The sequence below is a fragment of the Ambystoma mexicanum genome, chromosome 4q (assembly GCF_040938575.1).
Source record: "Ambystoma mexicanum isolate Mex_15411 chromosome 4q, UKY_AmexF1_1, whole genome shotgun sequence".
In the NCBI taxonomy this organism is placed as follows: Eukaryota; Metazoa; Chordata; class Amphibia; order Caudata; family Ambystomatidae; genus Ambystoma; species Ambystoma mexicanum.
In genome coordinates this window covers 362,255,037-362,280,411 of record NC_090928.1, presented here as the reverse complement: position 1 = coordinate 362,280,411, position 25,375 = coordinate 362,255,037, and the positions used below count along the sequence as shown (strand labels likewise).

The 25,375-nt window shown below is 48.1% G+C and overlaps 1 protein-coding gene and 1 pseudogene across 1 annotated transcript in view; one reads left to right on the top strand and one right to left on the bottom strand.

The window, feature by feature from the left end:
- Positions 1-25,375, bottom strand: part of LOC138467725 (ADP-dependent glucokinase-like) — a 224,682-nt gene that overhangs the window by 86,322 nt on the left and 112,985 nt on the right. The gene's annotated exons all lie outside the window — the stretch shown is intronic.
- Positions 17,668-17,798, top strand: LOC138468587 (U1 spliceosomal RNA; annotated as a pseudogene).

Below are 25,375 nucleotides of genomic sequence, written 5' to 3'. Positions count from 1 at the left end.
CTTGCGGGACTGAACACAGTGTTTTCGCTATGGGTGTCAGAGCCACTGGCCTCCACTGCACAGTGTGCACCCGAGCCATCTACAGGTGTACCATGTGTGCTTGCCTGCCTGGGTGGCGTCGATTCTACCTCCTCCTGCTGGCTGTGGCCTGGGGAGTCTTCTCCTCACTGCGCACTGCAGATTGTACCTCCTCAGGCTCGCTGGCAATGGGGGATTTCAGCTCTTCCAGCTGAAGTGCCTGCGGTGCCCCAGATGTTGATGTGTGCCGGGGGGCCTTGCTGGCAGAAGTTGATGGTGGCTGCTCGGGCTGCTGGCCAGCCTGTGTTTCCTGGTGGCGGAGTGGCTGTGCCGTGGATGGTGTGGCACGCTTGCGTCTTGCCATGGAGGTAGACGGCTCCTGGCTGGAGGTGGTGTCTTTGCTGCGGCACCGACATGCAGCGGATGTCTGGGGTGTTGTGGCATGTTCGCCCACGTTGTCAGTTCCTGTGGGGGACAGTGAGGCAGGGCATTCGTTATGGGTGTGCATCCATCTGACATACATCGATGCTAGTACATTCCGAGTCATGCGCATTGTCACAGACATGTTGGAGGGCCTGGCATGGTACACACAAGAATGTGGGGGGGGATCCAGTGTCGGAGCATCCTTCTGGTGTGGCTATGTTGTGCACAGTGTCTGTTGGGTGGGGTACAGGTGTCTAGTGGTTGGGGTGTTGTGGTATTGATGTTTACTCTGTGTATGGACATGGTGGGTGTGAAAGGTGTGCAACCGGTGCTGGTGAATCTTGCCATGAGGTGACAAGGTGGTGATGGCTGCAGTTGTTCAGTGATATATGCAATACAGGGGTCATGTGGGGTGTGTCAGTGGGGTTTGTTGATGGTGTTTGCGACAGGTGGATTGTAGTTGTGTAGGAGGTGGCTGTCAGTGGGTGCAACTGCAGCAGGAATCTGGTGCCACTTACTTGGCAGTTGGACTTCACCATTGGCATTAGGGATGAAGGTGTGTGGTGTGACTTTGGGATTACGGTAATGGACACTCCCCATCATCCGATGTTGCTGCTCCCATCTCCGCATTTCCTACACCCTCAATACCCTCCATGTGGCTAACGGTGCTGCAGGTCTCCTCCCAGGACGTGAGTTTCATGGGGGATGGCGGTCCGCCTCTTGTGGACACCCCCTGGCTACGCTCTGCAGAAAGGAGGTTGCGGACCCGAAGACGTAGATCGTCCCAGCGCTTACGGCAATCTCAGACAGTCCGGGGTGTTGTCCCCACTGCTGATACCTTGCGGGTCACTTCCTCCCAAATGGCCTTTTTGCATAGTTGGGCTGGCCGCCGCAGGTCAGCGCAGAGGACAACGTTGGCATGCTCCACGAGTGTGTCCTCCAACATGTGTAGCTCCTGCTCACTAAAACGTGCTTTCCGATGACAGATGGTGCCTTGCCTAGATGTCATGATGGTCTGCTTTACTGCCGTCTACTCACTTATCCTGTTCGACTGCTGTAGGCTGAGGATTGCAATGGATGGAGTTTTTAAAGATGGCCGCCGGTGCATTTCCCGTTCCGGTACGGTATGTTATGTTATTTCATTTGTAAGGCGCCAAAGCCCGAAGGCATCCAGGCGCCGGAAGAAAAGAAAGTAGGCCCTATCTAATACACATAGGTAGCTGATCAGAATATTATGAGAAGAGGAAAGTCTTTAACTGTTTCCGAAACATCATAAGATTGTTTGTATTACGCAGAGACACCGGAAGGGCATTCCAGGCCTGTACATGAAAGGCGCGGCCATTGCCACAAGCTCTTTTCACTCGATCTACGTGTAGAGAACAGGTTTTAGCTGAGCGAAGAGATCTGCTAGGTACATATATCTTCAACCTATTCTTGAGATATATGGGCGCATCACCATAGATACATTTATGGCAGGTTGTCAGGAGCTTGAATTGTATTCTAGCTGAAACTGGCAGCCAATGGAGACTCCTCCTAGCTGCGGATGTGGGCTCTAAGCGCTTCATCAGAAAGACAATGCGTACTCCAGAGTTTTTAATCTTTTGGAGTCTTTGTAAGTCAACTTTCTTCGCCCCTCCCAAAAGAGCGGTACAATAGTCCACTCTAGGCAGTATTACGGCGCAGACTAATTTTTTTTAGGTTTTCCTCTGAGACCAGCGGGGCCACTTGACGTAGCACTTTCAGATGATAGTTAGTGCTTTTCACAATGGCGTCAACGTGGGCCTTGTTGTCTAAACTGGCCTCCAAATAGGTGCCCAAGGTCTTAACCTTGGATACCACTGGTATCTGACAGCCATCGACCAAAAAGCTGTTAAACTGAGAACCCAACTTCTCTCTGGCTTGTCTGGGACCATATAGCATTAGCTCTGTCTTGGTGGCGTTAAGGCAGAGCCAATTTGTTGTCATCCAGCTTTTTACCATTTGGTAGACCTAGTCTAAGTTTTGTTGGTCCTTACTATGGTCGCCATTGACCTCCAGTGCCAACTGGAAGTCGTCTGCATAATTGCAGAAAAAGAGGTCTGAATTCTCAAGATCCCTGCATAAAGGAATGATATAAATGTTAAAGAGCAAGGGGGAGAGGCAAGCCCCCTGAGGGACTCCACAGATGGTGATCTCAGCATTAGAATCCCTCTCACTCCAATGCACTCGAGAACTACGTCCCTCAAGGGATGACTTGAGCCAGGTTATTGCCTCCACTGAGAGGCCTCCAACCGTAGACATGCGGTCTAACAGAATCTTATGATCAAGCAAGTCAAAAGCTGCCGAAAGATTGAGTAACATCAGCAGTCCCGACTTGCCAGATTCCAGTCCAGATAGCATGTGTGTCTGCAGATCCAACAAGGCACTCTCAGTGCCATGGAAACTACGGAACCCTGACTGTTTGGTATGAAAGATATTTCTTTCTGCCACATGTGCCTGGTATCGGGGGTTTGGGAGCGGTTACCCGTTTCCGGCATGCCGGAATGAGCGTGCACGCTGACTCAGAATCTACCGTAGATTCCGGCACGATGCTACACGGGCAACCAGTAATTTACTTTTTTTTACCAGCAAACTTGTAACGAGGCCCAGTGTCTTGAAGGTATATCAAGATATGAAAATAGTTGTCATGCAAATAAAAATATTCAGATATGAAAATTCCATCATAAAATTGAGAAATGTTTAAGAAATGTTAGTGAATGTGAACGGTAGAGACATGTCCAGTATGAAGGCATCAGGAAGCAGACACAGACAACGGAGTAAAGCTTGGGTTACAAACTTTATTTAAAATACAAAGAAGGTTGGAAGCAGGCCTAACTTGCCCTATGCTAAGGTGGGACTTCCCTACCTAACTGAAACTAATGATAGTCTGTGTCAGGATAGTTCTTTCTTCCAAAGAAAACGTCTGTGTCCAAAACCTATACTTGCCCTCACATCTACTTGAATATAATGTGTAGGGATGTCTGCTACAAAAGGAGAAATGTTCAAATAAATGTTTAGAGCTTCTTCCAGTTCTTGGTTGAAAAACAGGTTTTCCCTTCCCCAAGCTTCAGGATAGTTCAGCTTGACAAAAAGAGGGGTTCCCTTCCCCAAGCTTTCAAGTCTCTCAATGTTTCAAAACAACAAAATTCCTTGGAATACGTTCCAGCTTTTCTGCAGAGCTGCCATTCATCAACATTACAGAGTTCAGTTCATTAGTATTAGATCACACATGTTTTCCTTGATCTTCAACCACGAGCTTACAGGTGAGTTAAGTGGCTTTTCCTTTAGGTGGAGTTCTCGGTCTAGGCACAGTTGTCGGACCACACGTTCCACCCATTACAATTCATGCAACCAACACACCATACTCAATTCTTCTTCACCGTTACACTGCCACTGTTGCAGCTTCACAGTGGTATTGGATTTGTCCTCTTGGAGCTTTCTTAATACTTGTTTTGCCACCATTCACTTGTTATACTTTCAAATATTATCAGAGCTTTTGCCACTGCTTATTCTTTCAGTTTACACAGTTCCTTATATTCTTATGGCCCTTGCCATTGCTTGTTCCCTTTAGTTTACACAGTTCATTTTTTATCAGGGAATATCACCAACTGTATTCAATCCAATTGGTATTCAAAACACACTTGCTTTGTTTCGGTATTAAAAAAAAGAAAAAAAGTGATTTCATTTCATTCAATTCAGTCACATTAAATAAACTACCAGCAAATTCCCGTTTACTCTCCTGCTGGGAATTTGCACAGTGTTCACGGGCGTATTCATAAGTTCAAAGACTTTCTTTTCCCTATCCCTTTCATAGCTTTGTCAGTTTAATCTCGTTTGCACTCCGGTATTTGCAAAAACCCTGTCATTCACTTTTCTCAGCAGCTCCACGTCATCATACAACAGTTTTCATTTTCACATGGACAGGGTCTCTGTGGCCGTCGCTGCTCCCCACCCGCCTCTCATCCAGAATCTCTGCTGCCTTGGGTGCATGGAGAGGGAGTCTCTCTGACTCCAGGAGGTATGCAGACCAGCTCTGCTACTGGAGACCTTTCAAATGCTCCAGCACAAATCGCTTCCGCTGCAGCTCCTACGCGCTTCACCACACATCTCCCTGGCTTCACCGCCGGCTTCTGCAAGCTTTCCCGAGGCCATCTCATCAGCTTCACCTGAATGGGCCATTTATACTGCCCCCTGGGCCCCAGGTGCAGGCAATGTTCCTTTACTGCATAACGGCCTTGGTAGTTTATTGCCATGGCATTGCTGGTTGCTATACCAACCAGATATTCTCAGCCCAGAACCTCCATTCCCTCTCTTCTGTAAGAATGATTTTGGCAGTTTTGTGGCACAAGCGTCACACAAATTCACCAAAACCAATCAACCTCAGACTTGCAATATACTCTATATATATATTTTATTTTAGCTCTTTTCTTTCAAGATAGAACACAAAGATTAAGAAAAACCATTTAAGAAACGGGCAAGAGCAAGGTGAAATTGAAGACTGAAGCACAAACGGTTCAAGGAAGTTGGACTGTGTGGTTCAACAAATGTCCAAAGTGTGATATAGCTAACTACATCTCAACACATCTGTTTATATCAACATGCAGCAAAATATTTGTTATCTGACCCATGGCATATCGACGGTGGTAGGTAACAAAATATTCAGGATAACAGCTTGTTTGCATTCAGAATGGTAGGCAGCTTGGAGCAAAACATCAGGTTAACAAAGAAACAGGGACGTCTGCTTTATGTAATGGCTCAGTAACACCCAGAAGGAGTAAGTTGCTTACCTGTAACTCTTGTTCACCAGCCTTGGTATCTTTCATATATTGACATGCTGTGAATATTCCCCGAAGTCAAGTTGGGAACCCTTGGTTACTTTATTTTTTCCCTTTCTTAAAGCAAACTTTCCATTTTGTAGGTTGGCCCCCTCCTTATGGGTGCTTTCGGTCCCAACCAATGGGACATCCAGTAGTTAGACCCTTATATCCTCCTCTTCCTCTCCTCAGATTCTGGCCCGTCATGTTGTCCAGACTTTTACATTTTTACTTTGTAAGGGCAGAAGGAGGGCACATGTGAATCTATGAAAGATACTAATGGTGGAGAACTGGAGCTACAGGCAAGTAACTTACTCCTTCTCCAGCATTGAATCATTCACAGATTCACATGCTGTGAATAGACTTAGTATCAGTATGTTGAATTGGAGACTGTAACAGGTAAAGAGTATCTTATTGAAAAGACACTGCAGGACTGCTCTCCCTATCTGAATGTCCATTGCGTGCTGCCTCTCCAAGCAGTAGTGCTTTGTAAACGTATGTGGTACCGACCATGTGGCTGCTTGGCAAATGTCTGCGATGAAGACACCCACCGACAAAGCAGCCAATGCTGCTGTGGCTCTTGTGGAGTAAGCATGGGGCAGGTCTCCGGTTGGCAAGTGTCCTTTGGTAAAGTGCCCACTTTGTGGTCTCCTCTTTCTGGGGGCTTTGGAGCACATTGACCTGAGAAGGTAGCCCCAGTCTCCTGAGCCTATTTAATGGTTGATGGGTTTTGTTTCACCGCTGATTAGGCCAAGGACGACTTACTTTTGATGTGCCTCCGATAAAGGTTTTCCAACCGTCTATGTGGTTACTGACCTTTGTTTACTTAACAACTATTGACTTGTCGACAAGGATTTTGATATATCGCTTGCAAAATCCTTCAGAGGCTTATGCTTACTCAACAATGTCATGAACGATACAGTTGTTGACATTGATGATGTAGTCGCAGCCGTTGAGACTTTGGATACGTGTTGATTGCTCGATGATGGGGAGGCTGTGGCCTGGCTTGTCATTGTCGTTGTAGTTGACGATACCTTATTATCATGTTTGTTAGACGACGGTATGCTCGCCTCCTCGATGGTCATCAGCGACTCTGTGAAAGGGTTTCTCACCTTTTTGTTCGTCGATTTGCTCAATGACGACTGGCTCCTCAATCATTTGCCTGATGAAGAAGGGGGCTTTAGAGGCATTAACGGCCTTGCAGCCTTCACCAAGACCTCCCGCCACTACCTCGGCTCATGGTGTTTTTTAAAGCAGCCTTTCTTCCGACCTTGCTCTCTTTAGAGCGTTGTCTTTTTTCCTTGGGGATGGCCATAATCCTTATAGACTCCACCTCGGGGTAGTTTCCCTCGTTAAGCCAGCAGACAAAGACTAGGATTCCTATCCTTTAGGGTTTTATAACTAAATCTTTTACAAATCCCACACTGTTCTGTGTCATTGGGGTACAAGCAGTAGATAGTCTGTGTGCCCGTCCTCCCTAAAAGACATTTATATGGCCATATGTGGCACCAGCCTCAAACAAATGAGGTTGCGTATTTATCTGAACAATTTCACAAAGGAGGCTCAACAGAGGAATATGCACCGCTGCTATCGGAGTTTAAAGCAAAAAACATAGGGCTTAAAAATCAGTCATTCAAAAAAGACCCATTGCTTCGATTTAGAAGTGCTGAAGAGGAAACGTCTGATGTGTTCAACAATCCGTAAAAACAAAATGTTCCCGAGACAAGTAAGAAAAGTGAAAAATCAGCTGGCGAAACAAAGCTACAAAAAATTGGCTCAAAGGTCACAGGCACCTTCTGTTACAGCATGACGCAGAGAAGATGCTGATGTTCTTAAAAAACAAAAACAGTGGAGATTTTTGGCGCATTATTAATAACCTTGAAGCACCTCAAATGTCACTCCAAGCCTGCATGGTGACGGAAGCTGAATGGCAGACACATTATGAGAGCCTTTACAGTAAACCTAATGTCTCCCCAATTCCATCTGCCCCAACTGAATCATCTTGAGATACATACTCTTCAAAAGAAGACATCACGGCCATAATAAAAAAAGCAAACAATTCCAGGGCACCCGGACCAGATGGTCTAACCAATTTCACAATCAAGCAACATCCCGATATCTGGGCAGACGTGTGTCTGGAATTGTTTGAAAGGGTAAGAGTACAACAGCAGACTCCAAGGTTCGGGAAATAGGCTATAATCGTACCTATTTTCAAGACGGGAAATAGAGCCTGTCCTAAAAACTACCGTCCAGTGGCACTGCTGAATGTTCTTGGAAAAATCTATGCTACAGTGCTACAAAGAAAACTGATCGAATGGTCCATAAAGGCTAATCGGGTAGACATAAGACAAGCTGGATTTGTTAAATACGTTGGATGCTCGCTTAATCTACTTATTCTAAAATTGCTGACGATGGAGGCCATACGTACCAACACTAAAGTTTACCTTGCTTTTATCGACTTCTCCCATGCGTTTGACACTATTAATTGTGAAATTCTGTGGAACAAGTTGCGACTATGGGGCTGTCCAGCTGGTTTGGCAAATGCAATTAAAGATCTAAACACAGAAACATCGATCCGTATCAGACTAGACCAAGCAGGAACGCTCTCCAAAGAGATCAAGACGCACAAGGGTGTGAAGCAGGGATGCCCATTGGCCGCCGCCATCTTTAGCCTCTTTATATCAGACATTGGGACTCCATAAATTCTGTGCGATCTTTTCCTCCCAAACTCCACATGTCTCACATCAGTTGGCTGTTATACGCAGATGATTTGATTGTACTTGATATAACAGCTATTGGCCTCCAGAGAAAGTTCGATGCAGTACAAAAATATGTGACCATGAATCAACTGGAGATTAATACCTCCAAATGTGAAATCATGGTGCTTAACAACTTGAGAACAGCTTGAAACAAAACCAAAAGTAAAGTTACATGGAAGCTGGGCCATGATTCGTTAGGCTTGTCAAGCAGCGTAAAATATCTAGGCATGCGGATAAGCTCTAATATAAACGACAGCCTGTGGATCACTGAAATCAGGAGGAAATGTCACCAACTTGCCAATCAAGCACCACTTCTAAATAAAAAATGTGGAAGGTTTTCTCTAATACCAGTTCGAAACTTTTACCAATAAAAGGTCTCTCCAATTCTAACATATGGAGCTGAAAATGCGCTGGGATGTCCAGAGTCCTTGTGGTCCACATTGGAGAATATGTTCTGGTCCAAAGCATTGAGCCTGCCAAAGGGACTGTCCACGACATGTATAAGGTATGAACTGGCACTATCCTCATTGCATGGTAGAATTTGTTGGAACCTCTTCTCCCTATTGCGCAAAACACAAGAACATTCTGCAGTTTCAGATCCTACATGACGTATCAGCTGAGGGAAATAACATGGTATCAATGTGGGCCAAACGCTGTGAAGATCTTCTCGCGGAGTTCGATATTAATTTAGAAACATTACACGACAATCCTGATGCTGCAAAGCTAAAAGTCTGGCATGCTGACCGGGCGGCGACATGTGCACAAACATCTGCCAACACCCGGATGGCCGCTGCACTGACCGAAGCAAGGGCGCTTAATGAACTGCAAAAGGTACATAGGCCTGTTCCCGAGTGCGAATGCAAGGAGAGTGTTTATGCTGTTTAGAATGCCTTCAAAACTAAAGAGCGGCTTAAAGTATGGGATTGTAATACATCCTTAGACACAGCTTGCAGACTCTGTGCATGCGAGGTGGAGACTCTCAAACATTTGGTACTGTTCTGTCGCAAATTGAGAGATGCGCGATCAATTCACCTGGGCTCATGGGCTGAGGAACATCCTTCATTATGCGCCGATGAATGGTGGGAGAAAATGTTTAATGGGACTGACATGAAACTGATTCTCCCATTCACATCTTTCTTAACAGTGATTGAGAGCTTGTTGAAATCGAACTTACCTCAATCTTAATGACTGGTTGATAGAAAGATGCAACAGCTAACTTGGGCCTGGCAGGAATGGGAATATTTAATGAGTTATTGTGAAGGAATTGAGTTTTGTAAGAAAAAAAAAATTTTTTAAAGGTTTGTTTTTAAACCAATAAAAATATTAATTAAAAAAAAAAACAAGGCTTTCTTTTTGCCTTCCATTCCTACTTATCTGTGTAGAGGACGGCAAGACCTCATGTAGACGTGATAACACAAATACTTTCTAAAGCAGAACATCTTGTAAGGAACAAGTTACTTACCTGTAACTGTTGTTCTCCAGCATGGGTCTGGCATGGATTCACATGCTCATGAATATTCCCCGTCGTCAGGCTGGGAATCCTCGGTAAAGAAAAAACCAGTATCAGTTTCGTTTCTGATCTGTCTTTCGTAGTAATAACCAATCACTGACCTCTGCGTCATACTGACCACAGCCAATGACTGCCCTCTACCTAAGCCCCGCCTCTGGCAGCCATCTTCAGATTTGGAAGCACGTGAAGTGGCAGTTTGACCAAGTGAAGAGCCGCAGAGGGGTAGGCGGGAGGGTTCGCATGTGAATCCATGCCAGACCCATGCTGGAGAACAACAGTTACAGGTAAGTAACTTGTTCCTTCTCCAGCATGGGGTCTAGCATGGATTCACATGCTCATGAATAAAGAATACATAGCAGTACACACATGCACAACCACGGGAGGTGGCAAAGGCTCAACATTAAGCATTACATCAAACTCAACATTAAGCATCTTACCTCCTCACCAGGCTCACCTCAGGCGAACAGGTTGCGCAGCACTGCTTGGCCGACCCTGGACTCCTCCCTGGAATCCCGGTCGACGCAGTAGAATTTCGTGAAGGTGTGCGTCGACCTCCACGTAGCAGCCCTGCATATGTCCAGCAGGGGCACACCAGATAGGAACGCCGTGGTAGCTGCGATCGCTCTGGTGGAATGGGCTCTCGGACGGCCAGGCAGCGGTCGGTTTGCCAACCGGTGACAGTACATGATACAGCCGGAGAGCCATCTGGAAATGGAAGCCTTCGAGAGAGCCTTCCCCTGATTGACAGGTCCAAAGTTCACAAAGAGTTGTGACGTCTTCCGAAAACACTTCGTGCGGTCTACGTAGAACTTCAGCGCTCTAGCCACATCCAGCGAGTGCAAAGTCCTCTCAGCCGGCGACAAAGGCGACGGGAAGAACACAGGCAACACCAAGGGTTCGTTGAGATGGAAGTCCGACGGTACCTTGGGCATGAAGGAGGGGTGCGTCCTGGGCACTACCCTCATGTCGTGAAAAGTCAAGTACGGGGCCTTGCAGGAAAGGGCCTGGATCTCTCCCACTCGTCGTGCGGAGGTGATGGCCACAAGAAACGCTGTTTTCCACAACAGAAATTTCAACGGAGCCGAGTGCAGAGGCTCGAACGGAGGTCCCATGAGCTTGGTCAGCACCACGTTGAGCTCCCACGCCGGGGCCGGAGCCTTCACCGGCGGGAACGATCTGAACAGTCCCTTCATGAATTCTTTCACCAGACGATGAGACCACAAGGACGTCCGCCCCGTGGTTCTGGTGTATCGGGAGATCGCAGCAAGATGAATCTTGATGGACGCGTGTGCCAGTCCAGCTTTGGCCAGCGTCAGCAGGTACGGCAGTACTTGGGGAGCCGTAATCCGTAGAGGGTTAATCTTCTGTGCGTGGCACCAGACAGAGAACCTCTTCCATTTGTGTCCGTAGCATTTAAGAGTCGAGGACGCCCTGGCCTTTGCAAGAACCTCTCTGCAGTCGGCCGGTATGTCGTATCCTCCAAACTCTAGCGCTGCAGGAGCCAGGCCTGCAAGTTCAGCGATTTCGGGTCGTGGTGGAGGATGGCGCCTCCTTCCCTGGAGAGTAGATCCGTGTCCACCGGCAGCTTGATTGGCGGGGACGCTGACAAGTCCAGAAGGTCCGGGAACCATATCTGCCTCGGCCACGCAGGTGCGACGAGGATCATCCTGCACCGTGACCTCTTGAGCTGGTTGACAAGCCGGATTAGCAGTGGCAAAGGAGGGAACGCGTAGAGGAACAGGCCCTCCCAGGGGAACGAGAAAGCATCGCCCATGCTCCTCGCCTGGGGAAACCTGCTGGCGAACCTCAGGCACTTGGAGTTCGTCGCCGTCGCGAACAGGTCGATCTGGGGTGTGCCCCACCGTCGGAAGAGGCGATCCACTAGATCCTGCCGTAGCTCCCACTCGTGGCACGAGCGCAGCTCCCTGCTGAGTGAGTCGGCGATGGTGTTTTTTATCCCTGCCAGATGAAACGGCACCAGAAACATCCTTTGGGCGACGGCCCAATGCCACAGGTCCTGCGCCTCCTTGGACAGTGCTGGGGACCTGGTTCCGCCCTGTTTCCTGATGTAAAACATGGTGGTGGTGGTGTTGTTGTCGGTGAAGATCCTCACCACCTTGCCCTTGAGGGACGGAAGGACCTGAGGGCCCAAAACACTGCACGGAGCTCCAGGACGTTGATATGTAGGGATTTCTCCGTCGGGAGCCAAAGGCCTCTTGCGTGCAGATTTTCGGTGTGCGCTCCCCACCCTTCCAGGGAGGCATCCGTGGTCACTGTCTCCTGGTGGGCTGGGGTCTGGAAGTCCATGCCCGCCGTCAGATGCGCGCGGGTGCCCCACCACCGGATCGCTTGTCGGAAACTCTCGTCGAGTGTGATCCTTTCCTCGAAGCTGCCCGTCGTTTGGATCCAGCGCGCGTCCAGGAACTCCTGCAACGGGCGCATCCGGAGCCTGCACATGGGAATGAGGTAGATACAGGAAGACATCATTCCGAGGAGGGACTTGATGGACCTCACCTTGGCCGCGTCGGCCACCAACATCCGCTGCACCTTGCCCAGGATGGTCCCGGTCCTCTCCTCCGACGGGGAGGCCAGAAGGGACACTGTGTTGAGCCTCGCTCCCAGAAACAGAGCGTCTTGCGCGGGTACCAGGTGGGATTTGGCATAGTTCACGGAGAATCCCAGGTCCGTGAGAAGTTGGACGGTCCTTGCCGTGTGAACCACGGCGAGCTCCCTCGTCTTGGCTCGGATGAGCCAGTCGTCCAGGTAGGGGTAGACGTGGATCCCCTCGCGGCGCAGCTGCGCCGCCACCGGTGCGAGGCACTTGGTGAACACCCTGGGTGCCGACCGTAGTCCGAAGGGGAGGGCTTTGAACTGGTAATGACGCCCTTGGACCACAAACCTGAGGAATTTTCGGTGCCCCTTTAGGATGGGAATATGGAAGTAGGCATCCTCCAAATCCAACGACGACAGGAAGTCTCCTTCCTCCAGCTGACCCAGGACGTGCTGGAGGGTGACCATCCGGAACTTCTGCGCCTTGATGAACTTGTTCAGACGTCGCAGGTCCAGGATGGGGCGCTATCCCCCAGTCTTCTTCTTCACGAGGAAGTATCTCGAGTAAACTCCGGAGCCCCGAAGCCTCTTTGGGACGAGTTCGATGGCGCCCTTCCTGAGCATCGCCTTTACCTCCAGGAGAAGTTGAGGGACGTGAAGTTCTTTCCTGGCCACGGGGGGGACGCGCGGACACCTTCTTTGAAACTCGAGCGCGTGGCCCCGGGCCAAGGCGTCCAGCACCCAACGGTCGGTGGAGATGGACTCCCACACGCTGACGAAGCTCGCCAGCTGGCCTCCCACCGGGGTGCCTCAGGGGGGGCCCGACCCCACGGCCGGTTCAATCCTGCTTCGACGAGGCTTTGCCGCCTTGACCTCCTTGGCGACGACGGCGGGGTCCGCCAGACTTGCCTCGTCCTCTGTAGGCCTCCTGAGACGACGAGCGGGCCGCTTGACGGTAGGTGGAGAAACCGCCGCCGGAACCTTTGGAGGCGCCCTTGCCTCCGCTGCTCCAAAAGGGCGTCCGTCGTCGTTGCAGAACTCCAAGGGCCCGGGCCGTCTCGGTGTCCGCTTTAATGGCCTGAAGGGAATCGTCCACTGTTTTCCCAAACAGGTTGTTCCCATCGAAGGGCATGTCCAGGACTCTGGTCTGAACGTCTTGACGGAAGTCCGTAGCCTTGAGCCATCCACGCCGCCTAAGGCAAACGCCGTTGCCCAACTGGCGGAACCCAGTGTCGGCGATGTCCGTCGCAACGGTAATGGCGTGGTCCGAAGCCACCTCACCTTCCTGTAGGATCTCCAGGGCCTCTGCCCTCTTGTCGTCCGGCATGAAGTCCAGCAGGGGAGCCAGTTTGTACCAGAGCTCCCTGTCGTAGCGGGCCACGATAGCCAAGGCGTTGGCCGCTTTAATCGTCGTCGCTGCAGACGAGATGACTCTGCGTCCCATAGCGTCCAATTTCTTTCCCTCGCCGTCTGGTGGGCAAGTCGATGTGGAGGCCGCACCCCTCCCCCCCGCTTTCTTCCTTGCCGCCGCAGAGACGACGGAGTCCGGGGTCGGCTGCGGCCGGAGGCACAGGGGGGCCGTGTCCGGGACCCGGTACTTCTTCTCGTACCGGTCTCTTCTAGCTGGCGTCGTGGAAGGGTTCTTGAGGAGGGTGAGGCCCTCATCCCAAATGTCGTCCAATTGAGGCACTGCGAGGACCGTCTTCCTTTTGGCCTCGCGCCGCTGATAAAGGAAAGGAAACCTTCCTTCTTCTTCTCCTCAGGGCAGAGTTGGAAAAGCTCGGATGCCCTGGTGATCATGGAGTGGAACGATCCAATCTTGTCGGGCGGAGAAGCCCTGGTGGGAGGCGACGACGGTACATCCTCGTCGTATACCTCGTCGTCCGTACCCATCGCTGCCGTGTCAGTCCCCGTATCATCCCCTCGGGTGGACGGGGAGGAGGGCTGGAAGGGGCGCGACGGCTGAAAAGAAGGTGGAGGGTGGATCCTTCTTTTCTTGGTAGGGGGAACACCAGAAGGTCCCGGTTCTGGGTCCCCCGACGGGAGAGGTTCCGTCGGCAACGGTAGTCTCGTCCTTATCTCTGAGCATAAGGACTGTATAGCCAACAAAATGGCCGCCGAGTTGTCTCGCGGCGCTGGCAGAGGGGAATCCGAAGGGCGATCAGGAGCCCCGTCGGTACCCTCGACGATGTCGTCGTCACCTGCGTCGGGATCCATCCCGACGGGCCGGTCTTCTTCCACGCCGAGGCCGTGGCTTAAGACCTCGACCAGCTCCTCCTCCGAGGTTGAGGCCGAATCTATGACGATGCCCTGCCCCCCCTTTTTCTTCCCCACGGGGGATTTCACGGGAGTCCTATCGATGGGCACAAAAGAGGACTCCCTCCGAGGTGGCAGGGAGACTCTGAGCCCTGAGGTCGCCACCACTGGTGTAGCCTCCACAGGCTGAGCCAGGGCCGCCGCGACAGTTTCGATAGAGGGCTTGGCCGGATGGATTAAGGCCTTCACCACCTTAGGTGCGCTCACCGCCTTATCCTTGAGGGGGGGACACTGCCTCGCTCCCCCTCCGCCTTCGAGCTCGACCAGGGCCTCTCCAGGAGCTTCGCCGGGTGCTCGGCCTTCCTCTTACCCGACCCAGAGCGTTGGCTCGTGGTTGATGGTGCCGGGGAGGGTGCGCCCTGCCTGGCGCCCGTAGAGCCCGACCGTTTGGCGCTCCCGGTGCCAGCGGACTCGCGGTGCTTGGCCTTATGTTGGACCCCCGTCGCCGGGGCGTCCTCAAAGGTCTTAGAAGACCGCTCGGATTTCTTTCTCTTCTTCTCGCCGGACGGGCTCTTCCCTTCTAGCCAGTTGGCGAGACGTTGATGGCGGTCCTTCATGGTCCACTCCGACATGTTGCCGCAAAACGCACAGTCCTTCTCCACGTGCGTATTGTCCTCATGTAGGCAGTAAAGACAAAGAGTGTTCGTCCTCCTTGAAGACGTTCTGCAGCTGGCATCACAGCTTTCCGGGCGTCGAGCTTCCCTTCTCCTGGGCCATGACCGGGCCTGAGAAACTTCTGGAGTCCTCCAAAAGCGTAGCTCGACGAAATCTTCACCCTTGAGGGGCGCAGACGAATCCGACACGGGTCCCCGTTGATCGGATGGAGAGTCGGTGGAGCTTGAGGCTCTTTTGACCGAAAAAACGAAGTTTTTGAGAAAAAACGTGAAAAAATAGCACTAACGCTCGAGAGCAATAGCACGAGGATCCCAACACATGAACGTGCGGTAAAAATCTGAAGATGGCTGCCAGAGGCGGGGCTTAGGTAGAGGGCAGTCATTGGCTGTGGTCAGTATGACACAGATCAGTGATTGGTTATTACTACGAAAGTCAGATCAGAAACGAAACTGATACTGGTTTTTTCTTTACCGAGGATTCCCAGCCTGACGACGGGGAATATTCATGAGCATGTGAATCCATGCCAGACCCCATGCTGGAGAAATGTGATGACACAATGAAAACTCCTTTCTTTCCAAAGAAGAAGAAATTCTGTCAAACTCCTGTTCAAAGATTAATATATTTTCTCAGAGGAGAAAACACCTCAAGGACTCCCATCAGCATGACACACGGTTAGAATCTGAGGAGAGGAAGAAGAGGGTCTACTCAATGTCCCCTTGGTTGGGACCGAAAGCACCCATAAGGAGGGTGACAGCCTACAAAATGGAAAGATTTCTTTGCTTTAAGCAAGGGAACAATAAGGTACCTGAGGATTCCCAGGCTGACACCTGGGAATATTCACAGAATGTGAATATATGAAAGATCCAATGCTCGAGAATGCTCCGATAGATTAACTGAAAGCAAACAACCTCCCTCAGTCCTACCAAATGGACTTCAGATGCAGCATGAAAACGGCTACCATCAAGGTGATCGACAATGCCCTGAACGTACTCTATGGTCATCCTTGCCTCCTAGTTCTCCCTGATCTCTCAACAGCATTCAACACAGTAGGTCATAAGACACTCCCTCCAGCCCCCAACATTCTACATCGCTTCATGGGGATCAGTGACATCGTCCTCAGCTTGTTTAAATCCTACCTTGTCGACTGCCACCAATTCATCCAAATGGGTTTCTCCAGATCTCCAAATCTACCCATCACCTGTGGAGTCCCACAAAGATCCTCCTGTCCACTGGGATCTTCAACATTTGCATGCACAACTTGGAACCCGCCTGGCTTCACGCAACTTCCACATCCACTAATATGCAGATGAAACACAGCTGTGCCTCAAGATATCCTCCAGCGAAGACATCCACAGGCTCAAGGCCTGCCTCATATTGATCCAGTCAACCAACCAAGACCGAATTTCTACTGCTGACCAACAACAATGAACACCCTGATGTCCAGACCAGGCTCTACACTATGAACCTCGATTGCTTCACACCCCAGCTGACCCCCTGCGTCAAGTGCCTCGAGTTCAACATCAACAGACACCTGCCCCTTCTTCAAGCAACACATATCAATGGTACCAACTTAATCTCCTTCAGAAAATCAAGCCCATCAACCAATAAAACTTCAGATCTGCTGTCCAAGCCTTGGCCCTTCCTCAACAGGGTGGTGGAAATGCACTTCTGCCTGGCCTTCCGGCAACTACCCTGGTACACTTGAGATATGTCCTTCTTGCTGCAGCACGACTCTGCAAATTCGACCACATCGCCTCGACCCTAATCAAAGTGCACTGGCTCCCACATCAAGTGGGTATCCCTTTCAAATCCTGCTGCATCATCTACAGGGCTGTCACCTAGCAGTCCCCAAGCTAGTTTGCTGAGAAAATCAGCATCTCCAGAGTCCTACGATCCACCAGAAATAAGGCCAAGCGCAACTTTAACTCGGCTATTGCGAGAAGGAAAGAACCAGAAGACAGGCCTTTTCTGTCTAAGACCCCAGGCGCTCCTCCCAGTCAACACCGGACTTGCCCCCTGGCTTGTAGATTTCAGGAAAGAGCTCAAGACACACCTCTTCAAGGAATGTCTCCTCTCCTACACCTAGGTCCACACGCCCTCTCCATGATTAGGTGATCAGCTCCACACTCCCATACCCAGTTTCCTACCCTGATTGCTTCTAGATCCCTTGCTTGCCAAATTGCCTGCCCTTCCACTCCCCTTTGCTAGCTCCCTTCTATCGCTGCTTCCCTCACTCTGTCCTTCCTCCTATGACTTGTAAAGCACTTTGTTGTTTCCTGAAGCTAGGTCTGTGCTGAATAAATACCCTAATGTTAATAAAAATAATACACTTTTCCAAATGATTATCTAGCATTTTAACGTCCAGAATAATACAAATCAGGACTTTCCATGCCAGTCGCCAGTTAATAGAGCACACTAAATAAGACAGTGTCCATTAACAAGCTTATGCTATAATATATATAATGCCATAGCGCTTGCAAATGGCATAGTTAGGATTAAGTGTGATTGCCTATGGAGTTTGAGAAAATAACTCTTGAACCCTTCAATCAAAACATTCTAAAACCTTTCCACAATAAAATGTTCAGGCATCCACTGCTGCATAGGAAATGCGAGTATTTGTCATGCGCGGCTTCATTCTTCATTCAATATTACCTGGCAGGGGAGAATCTGTGATCAGAAAGGCAGATCTCGCAGGGTGAGGCTCATCCATTGAACATAGGATTTGCTAACACCTGCGATGTCCCCAAATGCGGGATACTCTACTGCATTATTTTCAAAACATTCTAAAACCTTTCCACAATAAAATGTTCAGGCAGCCGCTGCTGCATAGGAAATGTGATAATTTGTCACGCACAGCTTCATTCTTCATTCAATATTTAGTAGTTTAACAGCTTTTTACACAGGGGTTTCTCATAGGGGAAAAAAACGCCCAAACATCTCTAAATTGGCCACTTCCATTTTAAAGATGTTTGCCATGCACCTAGATCTGATCATGAATTGAAAAAAGTTTGAAAATGGAGCTAACTAATTTCGAGGTATTCATGTTTTGAGATGTGTCTATATATCACTCAAAGGCATATTTCATATGAACTGCACTACTATGTGCAGAAAATGTACATTTCGTACATGCACGTTACTGTACGTTTGAAAACTCCGAGTGGGCACCACTAAAAAATCCCTCCTAAGCCTGGATGTATTTCAAGGGTGTTTATTTTGGAGTATCACAAAAAATAAATGGTGGGCTTGGGTGGAATCATCGATAGTTCAGAGCAAACTGGGTTACTGCTACTCTAACCTAATCAGCCATAACCCTGGTTAGTTCTAGGCCTCGGTAACCCCAACGGTCTTTTCGCTACAGCCAAGGTGGATTCCATAAAGCTTTGGCTAGTTAACTCCATAGGGGTCTTTAACTCTCCCTTAAACACAGTTAGTGTTTGCGGGGGCGGGGGGGTGGAGGGGGAGTTCAGGACCAGTGCCTTATACATGCTCTGTTCGAATCATTTGTCATGCATGTACAGCCTCACCTTGCACTACCACTATTTCCTCCTTTGTTCTCCTCCCCACCCCACGTTTGCCCCTTCGGTGTTCCACTTCGACTTCCTGCCGCCAACCTTTAATGTTACTGTCCTTCCTCCTCTCACTACCACCTGCTTCTTTCCCACTACTACCTCCTCTTCACTCCTTCTCTTCTACTACTATGCTTCTTCATCAACACCACTTCTCCACTTCCCCTCCTACTACCACTTCCACTACTTCTCTTACTGCTACTACCACTACCCTTCTGCTACTTCCACTACCTTCCTCTCTCACTACCACTGCTTCCTCCCTCAGCGTACTACCACTCACTACTACCTCTCCTCTAGTACTACTCTCAATTTCACATACAACTACTTCCTCTCTTTTTTTACTACGTCACTCTCTCCTCTCAGGAATTCACAACCACTCCTTTGTGGCTGTCTGTCTGCTGCCCCAGCTCTCCCTGTTGCAGCTTGTGCATCCCATTTCCTTGCTGCGTCTGGGTCTCCTGTGCCTTCCGCCTCCCCATCAAGTAAGATAGGGCATGGAGAGTCTGACAGATGGCATTCTGGTATTTAGAGGGTGGAAAATAGTCACTGCCCGCTCCCCCACCGTTCCCGACCAGGGTAGAAAGTTGGCCTTGTCACAAAAATCACATGATGCCGGTTTTCAAATATACAAAAGACGTAAAGGAGATGCAAATTGTGTGAATCTGCAAAATCTATTACTCCTATGTCCTCTGTTAGGCAGAATCGCCTGCAGTACCCTTTGGGAACACTACAGGCAATTAGGATTACAAGTGTAAGCACAATTTCACCATTGGTACAAGCCTGTACTACACAGTAAAGTGGTAGCGATGGCTGAGCAGCCAGACTTATCTCAAGAGTTTAAGTGAGCAGTAGAACAAGTTACAGAAAGGACCAACTAATACAGTGATTCAAACAAACACTCACTCAAGGTTTCTTGGTAAAATAATATACATTTATTTACTCAGTCAGTTTGAAAACATAACACTAGCATAAGCAGCTCAATATCACACACTAATAAACCACAAAAATACAACTGGTAAGTAAATGAACAAGTTTAGCTCCACTAAAGTGGGAACAAAATGGCACTTGAGATACTTAATAAAAGGGGTAAAAAGACAAGGTTATGAGAACAGACAGCCCAAATACATTCATAGGCAGGGCAAAGGGTTTCAGTTAGCTACAACCAGCAATTCACATAGGCCTGGGCCAAAGTCAATGGTTCAGAGTCTTTGTATAGGATAGCACAGTTCTGGTATATTAACGGTTAAGTCTTTGCCACAGAGTTTAGAAGAATTTGGCTAGGTGAACAATGTGACGAATGTTTAGGGAAGGACAAGCCTTCGAAGTTGAGTAATGTTTCACGCACTTTCTCAATGGCTCAAAAATAGTTCCAGACGGCGTTTGCACAGTACCTTGTTAATGAAGAAAGCTGTAGCTGAGGCAGTTGTTCCTGGAAGTTCAAGCAGATATCGCAGTTCCTGAGCTTTAGTCTTGGGGACAAGAAGGAGGACATTGGGAGGTTCCTGCACTGCCCAGGGATGAGGCCAAAAGTTGTAGCAAGACATAGGTTTAAGGTGTGAGTGCTTTAAAGTCCAGTAGCTGGTTTCCTTCCCTCTGGCTATCCGGTTTTCAACAGCACTGATGAAAATTCGACCAGATGGGGACGGTGTCCAGGTGGCTTAGGAGTTGGTTGTTCCCACCAAACTCAAGGGAAGAAGTTAACCTTGAAGGGCTTCTCTGTCGATTGGCGTTTCAGGCAATTCGGACCTGCAGCAGGGCTTCACAGGTCGCCCAGGAGATGCAGCAGTCTTCTGTATTCAGCTAGTCTTCGGTTATTTCGTACCAGTGGTCGACTCTGCTTTCCAAGGCCCAGAGACCTGCTTTTAAACAGTTTTCACCCATTCATTCCAGCCTGGCTGTCACTCAAACAGCAGGGTGGTTGTCCTTGCCGGACAGCCAGCCAGCCAATCACGCCAGAGTGCATTCAGGTCTCCTAAGAGACTAAGCACAGGGAGCATCGGGCACCTCCCTCACATCCTGTCCATCCCAGACACTCAGGCGCCAGAGGAGGGCTTCAGCACTGAAGCCTGCCAAAGGCCAACAAACAAAGGGATCAAACCTGGGTTGGTGCGCAGAGACAAACACAAGAAGGACTTTTCCTAAAAGAAATGGGGAAAAAAAGATGACTGGATTTTGGGTGCCATATTGAAAAACATGGCTGACCCGATTTTTAGCTACCGTGGTTAGCGGTCGGAAAAAATCACGGTAGTTGATCAAAACCACTGCCACCAACCATTTAATGTGTGAAGAGGTAATATTTTACTGTTACATGAGTGTTTTGACTCAGGGGAAACTAAGCAACCCCTCCAGCACTCTATAGGAAGATAGTGTGTGCTGGGTCAGTAAATTTAAAGAGACTAGTAAATCCAATGTAACTTTACATGCTCTGGGAGACGGTAGTTAGTCCCAGAGAAGGTATTTAAACTGAAAGACATCCCTGTGCCACTGCACTGAAGGTGCTGTGTGACGACCAAAAAAAGATGATGCCACTGGAGTGGTTTTAAAACTCCACAACCAAAGAACATAAAAGTAAAAAACGCAAAAAATACATGAAGAGTGGGAAAAAAAGGCTCACACTCTTCCCAGGTAAAACAAATCAAATCCTAGAAATCCAGCAAAGTTGCTGGGGGTCTCAAAAAGTAAGGGAAATTAGCACATATTGGGAACTCTCCCTAACACACCTGTTACATGTATTGTAAAATCACATTACAGTTATTGTGAGATTTTTCACATATAGGAGGTGAATCAGTTGAGTAGAATGAATGCACATTCTCTATACACTTACATTTAGGAGATTATGTATGAAAACTTAAATCAAAGTCGGGACTGAATTTAATATACATTTTCAAAGGATGTAAATTACATACATGTACGTACTGGACAAAGGTCATACGCCTTGTACATGTATAAAAACTCACATCAAAGTCAAACTTCACTTTAATGGGAGTTTGCATGCATACAAGAGGCATAAAGGATATGTTCATGTCTTTATACCAGGCCATACACTCATATGCTACACACAGCTAACACTCGTACACCTTAAGACACACACGCACAAACTTCGGATACGTGCTCTTATGCCACACACACACTTACGGCACACAGGGCCTCACTATAGGTTTAGTGGTATGTCGGCAGTGAATCCACTGAGATACCACCAAACAGAAATGCCATTACCGCCACTTGGTCCAGCAGGATTACTGCCTGGTTTACAAGGTGGCGGTATGGCAGTGTTAGTTCCATGGGTATTTCAGCACAATGGCAGCAAAATGCTAGCGGAATTACCTCCAGCATTTTTCTGGAGATTTTTCCTCCACCTTACCTACAAACCCATCGTTCAGCGGTGTGGTAATGCAGCAGAGATGTAGTGTTAACTCTGTTACCACCGTTTCTGGCCACACTGCCAAACTCATGAGGCCCATACTCTTGCAACACTTGATATTATGACACATGCTGCGAATCAATGTACATTGTCTATTCACTGTACACATACGTGAAAGTGATGTACATTTTGCAGATGCACACTAATACACATATGAATACTCATATCAAAGTCAAGACTGACTGAAGTAATTTTCATGTGTACATGAAACAGAGGAGATGTAAATTGAAAACATACGAACTATATAAAACATGTATACGCCTCCGACACGTTAAAAACACTCACATGAAAGTGAAACTTTCATATCAGTTTTCATATGTGTAGACAGTGTATAGGACATGTGATTTTCATGACGTCATGCCAAAACTCATACACTACTTCTATGCCATGCACACATGACAGACACTCACATACCAAATACTCATACGCCTTACACCACACATTCTTATGACGCACCTATGCCACTGAGTACCCTACGTATAGAAGGTCTAGAAGACATTCTAAATTAACTTCTATATGCCAAACTCACCACACAAAAAACATTGACATTAGATATACCACTTCAAATCAAACCTTAACACTCACTTCAACTGCAGTGTTGCTGTAACTTGCCTCATACTTTAAATGAGTGTTAAGGTTGGATTTGTAAGGTTGGATTTGAAGTGGTATGGAGTGAGTGTTTGTTCTTGGAGTTTAATTGTTGAATTTGTGGTGCTATATAGTGAATGTTTGTACCTTAACATTGCTATTCTCAACCTTTGCAAATTTTACGATTTGTTGGATTAAAAAAATAAGAAATAAAGTTTAACATCACTACTGAAGAAACTCCAAATCTATCTCGTCCTCGTACAACATGTATGCCCCTTCCTTCCATCTTGCCCGAAATCCCCAGTGACCCAATACCCTTCCAAAGTCCAAAGGAGAAATCAAATCAAAAAAAGCCAAACCCAAGTTATATGTGAATTGTGATGTGTACAAAATTGTCAACATTAATACTAGTCATATCCATTTTAATTGGCATGAGCTAGCCAAATGATTGTAAACCAAAAATGAGCATAGTGTCACAGCGGTGATGGTCTCCATGTAATGCACAGAAAGATTTCTAGGAAACATTTTGGAACCTCAGACTTATTGTTTTTTCAAATTAGGCACTGCCATGTGTGTTAGCCACCCGCTTTCCGCAGAATTAAACAAAAGACACAATAACACATTTTGCCTGTGCAGTATTGTTTTTTAATGTTTCTTTTAGTTGTGATGAAGTGTCCCATTTGTCCTTGTTGGTGAATGCAAAACGGTCACTTCGTCACATGGTGACTATGACCTGTGCAGCCCCTTTAAGACACTCTACGAGCGGCATTCCTGTGGTGCCGGCAGCGCTGGCACACCCGTCTCCCCTTACTTGGGCGTTGAATCTGACTAAATTACAAGAGGGTGTTTGGAGTTCCAGTATGGTGGACATGGTTCCCACACCAGCAGCCCGGGGCACCCAGGCCCAGAGAACTATGATTCACAAGCTCCCTATGCAAAACCACCACATCTGATCACTACCAGAGGGAGACTGGAAGGAGGGGCAACAAAATCTCAAGGGCTCAGTCAGGAGGTGCTAGCTGTGAAAGCACGAGCAGAAGCTTGGGAAGGAGCTGGGTGCTAGAGATTGGAGCAGAGCCCCGAGAGCCTTTTGAGACCAGGAGGCAGAAGACTGGAGGAGAGGCCCAGAAGGCTGTGCCAAGGAAGAGACAGGAGGCTGGGTAAAGACGGGCCCTGAAGGTGGGAGAATCAAGAGACACAGTGGGCCAGAAGGAGGAAGACCCATAAAGCTAAGGGGGGGGGGGAGGACAAGTAGTTTGAGAGTCATGTAGTGGGACAGAAGAATAAATAAGAAAGGGATATTAGGGAACTTGACAATCTGAACTGTTCTAGGGGAGATGCCCAAAAGGATGAAGGAAGTGCTGAAATGGGTGAAGGAGAGAGTGATAATGGTAAGTGGAAAGACAGAACTGTTTCAGGTGAGGTTCCCAAAGGGGCAGAGGAGGTGTTCAAAGGGTTGAAGATGGTGGCAGGAGATGATACAGCTGGTGCATGATGATAGAGATGGGATGGACAAGAAAAGGACAGGAACTACAGAAAAGTTAAGCAGAGTGGGTAGAGAAAGTGCTGAATGAGGCGATGGAGTGGAGAAACCTCTGTAAAGAAGGGTTGTCTGAAGGAAGGGAGGGGGAAATCTTGCAGAATTTTGGTGATAAGAAAGTAGTAGATGCAAAGACAAAGTGAGCTTCTTCTAGACAAATAGCCAAAGAAGGGCAAAGCTTTGTGGGAGTGAAATTTGAGGCGAGATGCCAGGGAAGAGAGGTATAGGAGTAGGTGACTGAAGGAGCGGAACGCTGACAGAAACAAAGGAAGGGGGAACCTGGTGAGAAGCCAGTCCCAGCATTAGGGTAGCCTCCTGTTGTTCTCCTGCCCCAATCCATATTAAAAGGTCCAGCTCTCATGATCCTATTTATAGAATCCAATCATAGGCTTCAAGTACAGCACTAAGGACAAAGGAGAAAAGAGAACTATGGGAAACAGGATGCAGGAACCCTTAAACCTGAGAGGAAGAGGAGGGAACCCAAATAATGGTGGAAAATAGGGTGCGGAGAACCCTTAAAATCCGGGACTGTGAATTCACAAGTATTGGTTCGATTTACCGGGGACATCTAGCCCTGGACGTAAGGAGCACCGTCGAACTTATGTTACGTTTTTCTTTCACAAGTGAAATGTTCTTTGGATCAGTTTTTCCACAGCACTACCCCACCAAGGAGCCAATCCATCCGGACAAGTTTGACTTTAATTCAGGCACTATTTGTTAATTTTGACAAAATCAGTAAACATTTGTTTATAAAATCCTATGTTCATTTGATTTACTTGTCTGGCCGATTTGTCAACCGAGGTCCACTGTGTGACATAGTTTACTTATATGCTACCCATGCAGGTGCCATTTCTGAGGATTGATTGAAAGATCAGAGGGGTTAAGCTTCGAGACTAGAAAGCCACTTCACCAAATAGGGTTTATAGACGAAAAGGAAGAGGAGAACTTCAACGCTTATACAAAATGCACAATATCCGGTTCAAGGCAGAAGCGAATCAGTACGAAGTTGGAGGTTTGAACCTTGTAAATGAATGCTTCTTCCCATACAACATTTATATCTCTACATTGGTGCAACCCGATAGCATGCAGAATTTGGGAGGAAGAACATCCCTGTCTGCGTAACTGAGGGCTTGTAGCTAGGCCACTCAAATCACGTGCAAGCAAATTGCTGAACCCTCCAACAACATATGCATCATGTGCTTACAAGTATATTGTATTCGAGTAGGTGAATTTGGAT